The 11,168-nt window shown below is 39.3% G+C and overlaps 1 long non-coding RNA gene across 1 annotated transcript; it reads left to right on the top strand.

The window, feature by feature from the left end:
- The first annotated feature begins 3,072 nt into the window (after positions 1 to 3,072).
- LOC136007256 (uncharacterized) lies at positions 3,073 to 10,731 on the top strand. The gene is made up of 4 exons (XR_010609557.1): positions 3,073 to 3,172; positions 5,403 to 5,512; positions 5,615 to 5,771; positions 10,348 to 10,731. It is a non-coding gene; the product is annotated as an uncharacterized LOC136007256 (long non-coding RNA).
- Positions 10,732 to 11,168: the final 437 nt, after the last annotated feature.

Genomic DNA, 11,168 nt, shown 5'->3' on the forward strand with positions numbered 1-11,168 from the left:
GGGAAAAAAATTGTCTCCTTTATTTAGCAGATTTCAAAACTGATTAAGTTTGTGTTTGACAGGTTATTTATACACCTCTGGAAACTCAGGGAAGGCTGAAGAAGAGCTCAGTAGACAATGTCATCCTAAGGAAGTGAGAACTTTGGTAAAGCGATACTGAGATTTGGCTGTAGTGCTGATTTTAACCAACTGCGTAAATGCAAAGACCATCTGGCTTCGATTACAGTTATTCAACAATTTTGAATATTGGGACCAAGCCCTGACAGCAGGCTAAACATCAGACAGGGGGTGTCCAGAGCTACTAAGGAGTGCAAGCGGAGACTATGGTCCCCTGTCTAGTAAGTGCTGTCCCACTGGAATGATGTGGAAGACCCCTCTAGTTACTCAGCATATTGGGCAATGAGAGCAACAGTTCTTCCTGCCCTTTCTCTCTGGGTGGTGGTCCTGTCTCCCTCAGATGCCATCTCTTCAGCCAAAGTAAATGACTGAAGTAATGATGTTAGAAAAGTGCTGGCTGACTTCATGAGGTAAGACTACAGTCCCCAATTGACTGAAGTTTAGTTATTGTTGACACAAGAACTGTGTTCTTTACACAGTAGTACTTCACATCTGATGAGCCATAAAATGTTTTTACTCAGGAGAATCAGAGCTCAATTTTACGCATTTGAAATTATAATTGCAAATATCGCACACTGCTTTGAAGCAGATGAAAAATGTTATGTTACAGGAAGCAGCTGTGCATATGATTATGAGAACTTTTCACTGTCAGTGCAGGATAGCTGCATAATGTTAGAATGTTTTTTGATGCAAACCTGTGCTGATTTCACCTGGTGACTGATTCATCAGGTGAAAAAAAAAATAAAATTCAAGTTTGCTTATAGGAACTCAAGTATATTCTAATAATTCTGAGATAAAACATCTCTGTATGCATAAAGAACAAAAATATCTCTAGAGGGTACCCAGACTTCATTTACTATGCCCCCAAACAAAACTTTTCCTTTGTGCACAGCTATGTAGCTGTGCATATTCTTGTTAATAGTGTCATTAATCTTTCCTGCAGTAATCTCTCTCTCTCAGCTTTATACACCCAGCACCTGGGTCAAATTTGACCTGACAGGTTTGTCCTTGAGTATTTTCATTTACAAAGTCCACATTAAAAAATATCCATGTGTTATCAGAACTGCTGCATTTTATCAAATGTCTACCAACAGCTCTTGCCTGAAATAGTTCATTTGCAAGCTGTTGCCACTGAACTGTGGAAACCAACCATCAGTCAAAAGCTTGTTTTTCTTTTTTTTTGTTTTTCTTTTTTTTTTTTTTTTTTTTTTAGCAACAGTAAATGAACTGCAGATGAAGATCTGTTTATACTTTCCCATCATCTCTGGAGTGCCTGGAACTGTGGCTGTGATGTCGTTACTTTTGGGCATGATACAGAGAAAGCAGCAACACTGGAAATACTTATTTCCTGGGTTAGGGCTAGTTTGACTAGTAATACAGGAGAACATTGAGGTGCTTGAAATGGAAGGCTACACAACTTCACCTTCACCAGGAGCAGAAGCACCACACAGAAGAAAAAAGTTTGATATGTTTACTGATCAAATAGAAAATACAAAGAAGTTTTCCTAGATCTTATGTAGCTTCATGTCAGAAGGAACTTCTGTTTGTTTGGGGTGTATATCTGAAATCTGTCACTGAAATATTGGCCCTTCTGGCTGTGATGGATAAATTCAGTCAGATTAAGGCATATGGTTTGTTAGGTTCCCAGTCTCAGGTGTCTCCCTACCCCATCTTGCTGCAGAAATTACATTTCAAGAATTACAGAAGTGAATCATTGCAGTTCAGTTTGCCAGACTGCAAATTACAGAAGCTGTAGGACTCTACATGTTCACCATAGGGTGATCACCTCTGGCAAAGAGGTGAGTGGGCAGCTGAGAGTAGTAATGCCTTGAAACATTATAGCTGAATCTATCAGTGTCTGTCTGTCCCAGACAGAGGTGGAGATAGGAGATGTAGATTCAAATATGTGATCTTCTATTATTCCTATGATGTACTCCTACTTGAGTACAACTGTCTCACAAACCCTTGTGGTGGGCCTGTCCAGAGGAGTAGGAAGTGAGGATAAAGCAGAGCTAAACAGGCTGGTGCAGCAAAACATACTGTCCAATTAGCCAGAATTGTGTGGCAACAGTTCTCAGCACAGCATTTCTGTTGGCCTAAACTTCAGGCAGAAATTCACAGAAAGGCAGCACAATGGCTTTGGGTGGATTGTTTCTTGCTATTGCATTGATAAAATATAATTGGTTTTATGTATTATTATAAAGTTTGATCCTAGGTACTGCACATTTAGCAAAACAGTCTTGTCTTCCACGTGGTGCTGCAGCACCTCTACTACCTTGTTCTTGAGGAGGGTGCAGGACATTGCTAATTTATACATATTTGAACCATGTACTTACATATACAAAATGGTGATCCTTGCTTCATAAAAAAAACATTGTCATATGGCTTGTTTGCAGCTTCTACAATGGGTAGCACAAACCACTTGTTAAAAAATGAGGAAGTTACACTGTAAAGGAACTTTGTTTTCTGGCCATGCAGACAAAGTTTCTTTGGTGATATCAGAACCTTAATTTGTTTTCTTTATCACTGCTTGTGAGCTTTCCAACTCTCTTTTGTTATCAGGCTTCCATAATGGCTGTCTTGGTTGCTGATGTGACTACAGGGTTTCTGCTGCAAATAAGAATCAATGGAAAAAGCCTGGTATAAAAAGCAAACAAGTCTATGATTAATTTCCTGAATTAATGCTGCTTTGCCCTCTGTACAACAAATACCAGCTGTCTTAAATGACTACTTCCAAATTCTCTAAAGAAGGAAGGGTCCCTTCAGGATGTAGATCCATGATGGCCAGGTCCATAGAAGCCCATTTCCAGTCCTGACTTAAAGTGCTCCAGCTTAGCCCTAGGCAAGCTGCTGATAGATGGATTAGTGCCAGGTGGTGAAGATACCTAGCAAGTGTCTGTGATTTAGATAAAGCTGACCTCTCTCCAGTGCTAAATTTAGCAAGTTTGTGGGGATATAGCTAGATTAGCTGATCTCTGTGCTACTGTGGCCACTTGTACACGGTAGAGGTAGGTCCTTTGATAATAGTAAGGATTGTGGAAAGGCCTACTGCCAGGTGAGAAGTTAAGATTTGTCTAGTATTGACTGGTGCAACAGTGAATGTTTAGGTAGATCTCATTCCCTTCTATCTAGCAACTTCCAACAAGCTTTTTATCCTGTTTTGCTTTCCTGAGGCCTTTAAGATCAGATAAACCAGTCTGTAATATAAATGTGGAAGTGTGTTCTTCATATGGCAGCCTGTAAATAGTGGACAAATGTCCTTTGATTTTATTTGAACAGAATATTGTTAGGGTATCTCTGTTCTGACTGTAGCGTTTAGTACTCTATTTCACTGCTGTTTGTAGGAAGGTGGCTTATTATGTGTTTAATAGTCAATTAAGACTCATTTAAAGGTTTTATTATGGATGCTTTTTAATAGTACACAGGCTATTTCTAGAGTGGATTTGCTTTTCAACTTCTGCTTAACTATGTTTTTGATTTTTACTCTCTTATTTTTTTTCTAAGAAAAAGGTGAATATTTAAGATGCTGCAGTATATCTAAGTATTTATGTTGAAAGGGATTTCAGGAAGTGATTTAGTCTCATTCCCCTGCCCCAGGCAGGGCTAAGGTCAACATTTGAGCAGGATGCTCATGGCTTTTTGCAGTCATATTCTTTGTGTTTGAGACTTGAGGTTTTGTAGCCTGCTCAGTGCCACTAGTAGGAGCCACAGTGAAATGTGCTTATTAGTGCAATCACTTGGTTTGGCTCCCAAGCAGCCTTGGAAAAAGCTTGCTAGAGATCCTAGTGTTGTGACCAGTGACAGTGGTCACAACACCAGGAAGCCTGTCTGCTTCTGTTTGATTTTCCTGTACTGAACTAATTTTTCAAGGTAAAGGAAAGTAAGTGTTCAGTTTGTCTCCACAGGGAGAAAGAACAGTGTGCGTTATAATTAAGGTCAGGAGAGGGAGATAGAGGAAGATACTTTGGCAGCGAAAACAGTCATGACTTGCTTTCTGTTGCCCTGATCTAGTTTCTTCTGTTCCTACTTCACTGTTATTAATGTAATGTCAAACCATTTGTGGAATGAGACTTACATTAGTCTGTCTGGCCTTGGAAGGGGGGAATCCTGCTTTTAAAAAGTATAAAAGCACTAAAGCATATACAACTCGTGTTTTCTACTCACATTGGTTTGGGGGTTTTGTTTGTTTTTGTTTTTGTTTTTCTTGGGGTTTTTTTTAACTTCAGAAGTGCTCATTGACTTTCCAGACTCAGAAAATATAGGTTATCCTGCACAGTGGGTTTCTCTGGTTCTGCCTAGCTGTAGATATATGCAATAAGAATGCAAGTAAATAAGATCATATGGGAAAGCTGGGAGAAAAGTTTCCTTCACTGAGCGAAGTCCCACAATTAACTATGATGGTAAGAATCAGTCCTATACTGTGGTTAGAAGGAAATGACAAAATACTCCAAATCATAGGAATAGGTGACATCAGGGGAACAGGCACTGTTGTGCAGCAACAAACCTGCACAGACAGAGGACGACCCTGCCTAATTTAAAAGATTTTGCCCTTGGACTAATTTTACCCTTTGACTAGATTAGAATTTTGGTTATGCTAGGGTGAGTTAGGCATAATAACCTCACTGACATTGAAGGCTTTGGTGAAGATGATACAGCTTTGTGCTCTTGAAACTAAGGTCAAAACCAGTAACTTTTCTGGACAAGTTCTGCACAAAATGAATGGGTGGAGCAAGGTCAAGCCTATGATTGTATTCCTTTTAGTGGGCACTTGCACAGCTTGATATTCACAGCTGGGTTTGTTTTCTAAAAGACCGTTTTTTGGCATGTGAACTGGGAATTGTCTGAACACAATTATTAACTGCCCTGTTCTTAGGGGCTTAGGGGTAGGCAAGCTTGCAAAATAAACAGGTAAAGGAGTATAAAGTAATTTTTATGGTTCTGTAAGACAGCTATTGTGGATTCTAGGGGTTGTTCCAGGCTATTATAAAAATGGAGCTTGTTCTTAGCCTAGACTCATTTTCTTCCTGCACTTTAATTTTTAGTGAGCCATATCTACAGCAGAGATGAAAGTCTCAAAACGCATGCCTGTGAATTATTTTCAATAATCCCTAGCATTTTTCTTTATGATAAAATGCAGGCATTAGGCAACCGCTGAGATGCAGAACCAGTTTCAGGTGGCTGTGCCTAGCTACGTGGCCTTCCTAAGCTGGAAGGATGCATAAAGGGCCCTAACATAGAACATTTCTAATATGTGGAAGTCTAGCTACTGGTTTTGTGTCTTTCAGCTTTTTTGACTCCGGGGGAAAAAGAGTAATTATTTCCAGTTATGTTCACAAACCAATGAAAGCTCAAGCTGCTGGTGAGGGAGTTTACTGCATTCACATGCAATGTTATGGTAAGGGACTGATCTTAAAAAAATGAGTAAATTAAAAATATACCCTCCAGAAACAATTTAACCCCTCCTTAAGTAGAGGTTGAACATATTAAATACTCATAGCCTCTAGGTGGCAATGAGATGTGATATTGGAGCTGGAGGCATGTAAGGACCGTATGCAGTAATGTATGGAATTGGATGTGCCATATTCCTATGAAGTGACCAGCACTGCGCACTGGGGCTTCTGACAGCGACTGCACTTTCACATAAGACACAGTAGGTATGAATCTGTTTTCATTCCCTTGATTATTTTTTTGGTCATTTGTCACTTATCAATTTCATCTGTAGTATATTTTAACATTCTTCATGCCCTTTGGCAAGCCATCATGTTTTGTTATTTCAGCTGTGAGCTGATAATTTACTGAAGTGATGATGGCATTTATTAAGAAAATGACAGTTATCTCGTGCAGTTATGATGAGCTCAAAATCTCCTGAAGTTATTGTTTACTGTTTCCAGCAACAAGAAATAAGAGCCTGTGGGGTACTCTGCTTACCTAGCAAATAGATATTTTTAAAATCAGTTGAGAGAGAAATATTTTTTCCTGACCTATCCTGTGGTTGTAACTTTTGCGAAGAAAGGGGTAAAAATAGTCTACCAGGATTTTTTCCTATTGAGGCAAGATTATTACCCACAAGACCATCAGCAGTACTTAGCAGCAATCGTCTCGACTTGCAGTAGGCATTAAAGAATCTTCATTTTAATGGATTATCTGTTTGTAGTGAGGCATTGCTCTGTAGGTATCACACATAAGCAGTTTTACTAGTAGTAGAATACAACTTCAACAGCAATAAAGGCTTCATATCCATTTCCTTAACATCTAAGAAGAAATTGCTTCTGAAGGGAGCCCCAGGCTATGCTGTTCACATCACTCCTCACTTTTAGTTCCTAACGGGGCAATCTGAGTCAACAGAATTGACAAACACCTTCTGTCTGCATGAGGAGTAGTGTTTGGTAGTATGTGTTGCAAGCACTTGTTACAAAAATGATATTAAAAGAAATTGCTGCAGCAAAGTCAAACTCTACAGGCCTAGAGCAGCAGTGTTGTAGATGTTAATGCAAGTTTAATTTCTTCCATTTCTGTTATGGTATCAGTCTTTAGCTATGTGATCAGTCCTATAGTCTTCTCCCATTTTCCGCTTATTTTCTTTGCGCAGGAGACAAAAGTGTATTCAGCTAAAGCTCTGACTGGAACACAGAAATAATGACACTGTTATGAGCATAATTTCTTGTGTAATCAGGTTCACTTCCAGTCACTTTGTATGTATGTACAATAACAATATACTTTGGTCAAGTGATGTGATCTTACCAGGTGAAGATGAGAAAACCCCATACAAAGTTCAAAAAGGGCACAAAGCCAGAAAAAGAATACGGTAACAGTGAGAAGATTGAATGGCATACACTGAGCAGCAGTCTCAGCATGCCCATTGCCTAGCCAAGATAAACCACACAATAAGTTACTGTGTAAACAGAGAATCATGAAGTATGTGATCCTTTAATCCCGAAGGCATCACTGCTGTTCTGTTCTAGTTACCTTTATTATGGATAGGAGAATCTAATGTGGTTCCAATTCTGGAAGAGGTATGTTAATCTTTAATTGCTGGGAAATAAGCATGCATGTGAAACCATAGAATTATCTTTCAAACTCAGCTGTCAGATATATTTCTACATAGCTATGGTTTGGAAGGTGTTTAAGGAGAAGGGCACTTTAAGAGAGCATCTCAATCTCGCTGAAGACCTGGGTTTTGTTTCTTAACATATTCTTACACTTTCCAGCTGGGCTGATAGAGGCACAAGGAGGACAAGGCATTGCTTCAAGTCACAAAGCAAATTTGTACCTCAGCTTAAATTTGAAAGCTTTCTTTGGCCTTGTGCTTTAAACATTAACTGTAAGAGCTTCCAGTACTGCTTGACAGTATTTCTGCTTGTCACTTGAAGCTCAACTTGTAAAATGCAATAACATTTCTCATTTTGAAAACAACTTTCAAAAGATATTACAGAAGGCTTTATTTTTTCAACTTTCTTTGGTCCACTGGTGCATTTTGGTAGAAATAGTTGAGTAAGAAAGTGGAAACAAAGAGCACATGGGAGGTGGTTGTATGTCTCATTTGATAAGACTCCTGGCTGCATGCAGCACTGCTTCCATGCATCTACATGTCAGCATACTGGGGTGTCCACCTGGTTACAGATATCCTTGCGCTGGAAGTAAAAAGTAAAAAGCCAAACCTGGAGCTGCAGGGTAAAATGTGTTGTATGTTAAAGTTTATCAATGCCTGGTTCTTAATACAGATAGAGAAGTAGTTATGAGTCTTCCTGCTGGCTGTCCATCTTCTTAGTATCCATTTGCCAATTATTTTTTAACTGAAACTTTTGCTTTCAAAACAAAACAGAGCTGCAGTTGCATCCATGTTCTGATTATTGCCTGCTGTATTCCTTCCTCACAGGACCATTTACGTGCTTGAATTTGTTGTCCTACCACTCAGTTAAACTGCCAAAATGCAGAATGTGATTGAGAAATGTCTTGGTCCTCTTGTAAGGAAATCCAAAAGGAAATTCCACTTGTAAGCCTCTTCAGTACTGTTACGCAACCATGCATATAGTTTGCCTTACTTAAAGGGGAAAGCCCAGTCCTAGCCATTTAGTTGAAGATGTGTGTAATCTTGGCTGTGCTGGCTGTTTGCTACTTAAATTAACACCATTTCTGACATCTCTAGATCATATTCTTCAGACTACTGTGTTACCTGGCCAAATTATTTCAATGTCTGAAGTGGAAAGAGAAATTTATCTTAGGGTTTAATCTGAATGCAGTACCTAATTTTACAAGACAGATGAAGAGGACTTTTGAGACAGCGAATAGCAATACATCAAGGAGCAGCCATTTTGAGATTATATTCATGTTCTCAGATCTAGTTACTATTAGTGAACTGGAAAGATTCAACTCTTTAACACACTGCTGACCACAGCTATACTAGCCAGTAAGTGAAAAAACAAAGAGCTTGGCAAACTCCAAACACTTTTTTTTTTTTCATGATCTGTTCAGCAAAAGGCATCGGTGATTCTAATTTACTTTTTATCATGTAGATGAGATCAGGTCATCTCTGACTTTTGTGGAGCAGGGTATTTCTATTTCCTAATACAAATTACAGCAGCTACATGGATGTTCTATCAGAGGAGCTGTTCTTCTAGTTGAGATCACTGGAATACTATCTGCTCTTTTTCCTCCTGCCTTACCCTTTGAATGGCTCCTGCACTCAAGTGGTAGAACCACAAATGTGCAGGAGTGCAAAGGAGCCTTGTGAGGGCTACTGGTTTCAACCATGGTTCTCTTACGTGCAGCTGCAGGTGTGATGGCTCCTCATCAAATTCCTGCAGCTCTGACAGCAACAGCATCACAATATAATCCCTTTGGCTGTGTATCTTTACTCTCTTGACTAAAATTCCTATGCTGTAACCAGAGTCACATGTTTCTCACTCACCTGGCGATACTTAGAGCTTTGTCAGGATTTGAAACTCTATAAGTCACAGGGAAATCATCAGTAAATACACAATTTTTTTTTTGCTTTGGAGAACTCCTTGAACACTGTTGAGAAGGATGTTGGCAAGCTTAGCTGTATTAGCCAAAAAAGAAGTAGACAAACACAAAGATAAGAGCATGCTAATTAGTGCTGGGAAAAAAATGGTAGGCTTGGCAAATTGGAGCATGCAGAACAGTGCTTCACAGATTGGTGGAACTTGTTGATTTAATGTGCTGTATTTTGAAGGTTTTTGTGGAGCTGTGATGGCAATGGAGACAACAGTGATGGGGAGCTAAAGAGAAAGCTTGCATGTAGTCTTCAGTCTCAGAAATTTTGAAGCCTGAATTGTTTTCTTCTGGGAAAGCTTTTAGTGCCAATTATGTTCAAACAGAATTTAAGGCAGACTACCCATCCAATTTCTCTCTTCTTGATCTTCTTAAATAACAAACTGATAGGATATTTCAATCCTTTTGACCCAGTAAAGTACGATAAGGCAATTGTAAAGGCAGTGGACTGTCCTGGGGGGTTGGGTTATGGATTCTAGCCGAAAGCATGGAAGCTGTAATTGGTGTGAAAGATTTTTCTTCTCTTAATCTTGCCTTCATATTTGATCTCTTTCCAGTCTTCCCAAAGAACAAGTCATTAGCCACTCCTTTGGAAGAAAAAAGGCTTGAGGCAGCATAGCTTGAGACTTGTTTGACCTTTCAGCTCTGCTTTCCTTTGAAACAAGCATTACTTCTGCTGTATGCAATTTGGATTACACAGGGATTCCAAACATCTGAGGGAAATGACAGTTTTAGGGTCAGACTTTTTAAGGAGCCTGGCTCCAGTGACTGAGACAGGGAATGAGATTTGTGGGGAACCCCCATATACTTCCTGATACATTTTTTTTCAGAAACTTTAAGTGTTATCAGAGCAGTTGCTGAAGCTGCTTGAATGGAAGGGGAAGCTTTGAGAAGCCTAGCTGCTAAGGGCAGGTCTTACCCTGTGTTACATGTCAAAGGCCTGCTTGCATCAGAAAAATATTGGAGAAAAAAAATCAGTATGTAGAAGGAAAAAGTTAAATAATACAAAAAATTGAGATGTTCTTCTTAAAATGCAATGATATCATAACAGAAAAACCCCTACCAATCATAGTATAGAATTATTAGCATCCTGAATATTCAACACATTTGTAACCTATTAATACAGTTAATCTATATCTTATGTAAGCATGTTGCATCAATTACTATGTACTTGTTTGATGGTGGAAATAAACTAAACTGTTGTGCTTCTTGTTGAAGACTTAGGGCTATTTTTGGTATGCTCACAACTTCCGTTGTCAAGATCATCTCCTGGAGGAATGAAAATCACTGATTCAAACCACTAGATATTGCTATGGAAAATATGCAGCTCTGCATGTGGTTGCTTCAAAACATCTGGAGCTGCCAGACTGTGCCAACGTAATTTGTGCCGAATATGCTGCTCTTATCTACTTTCTCATTATTTTGAAGGGATCGCCAGCAATGCTAGGCATCTGTGTAACAGGCTGCATAACTTTCATTGAATTACCTGTTCTCAGCTTGCATTATAAGGTTGTTTTTTCTTCCAGAAGCATGTACAAGAGAACATGCCTCTGCCTGGGGAATTCAAATCTGTTGTATGAAGCCTATGATTAGTGCCAATTGTAATTGCAAATAATAGCCTTTTTCAATTGGGGTTTTCCTTTGATGTGTATCTTGAGGAAGCATTAAAATTCACACTTCTGGTTTATCTGACCTCTCTGTGGTAATTTCCAGTCAGATGTAGTTTTCATTTAACTACAAAAAGTGCAGGATTTTAAAAGCTGTAAGTCCAAATTGGTCCCAGCACAAGCCGCAAACGGCTGCATTTTGTGCTGGGAAATGCCTTGGAGGCTGAAGGAGGGATCCTTCTCTCCAGGCCATGTAGATGTTTTACAGCTGTGAATATGGCCTTGATGTTAAAGGCACTTCCTTGGAGAATCCATCTGTAGATGGGCTGGCCAAGCAATCCTTGCAGTTATGAATCATGACCTTAACCTGTTCTGAACGCCTCCCTGTGGGGGGAGGAATGTGAATACTGGGGATCTGCACATCTTCACCTT

This window comes from Lathamus discolor, chromosome 1, assembly GCF_037157495.1.
Source record: "Lathamus discolor isolate bLatDis1 chromosome 1, bLatDis1.hap1, whole genome shotgun sequence".
Lineage (NCBI taxonomy): Eukaryota > Metazoa > Chordata > Aves > Psittaciformes > Psittacidae > Lathamus > Lathamus discolor.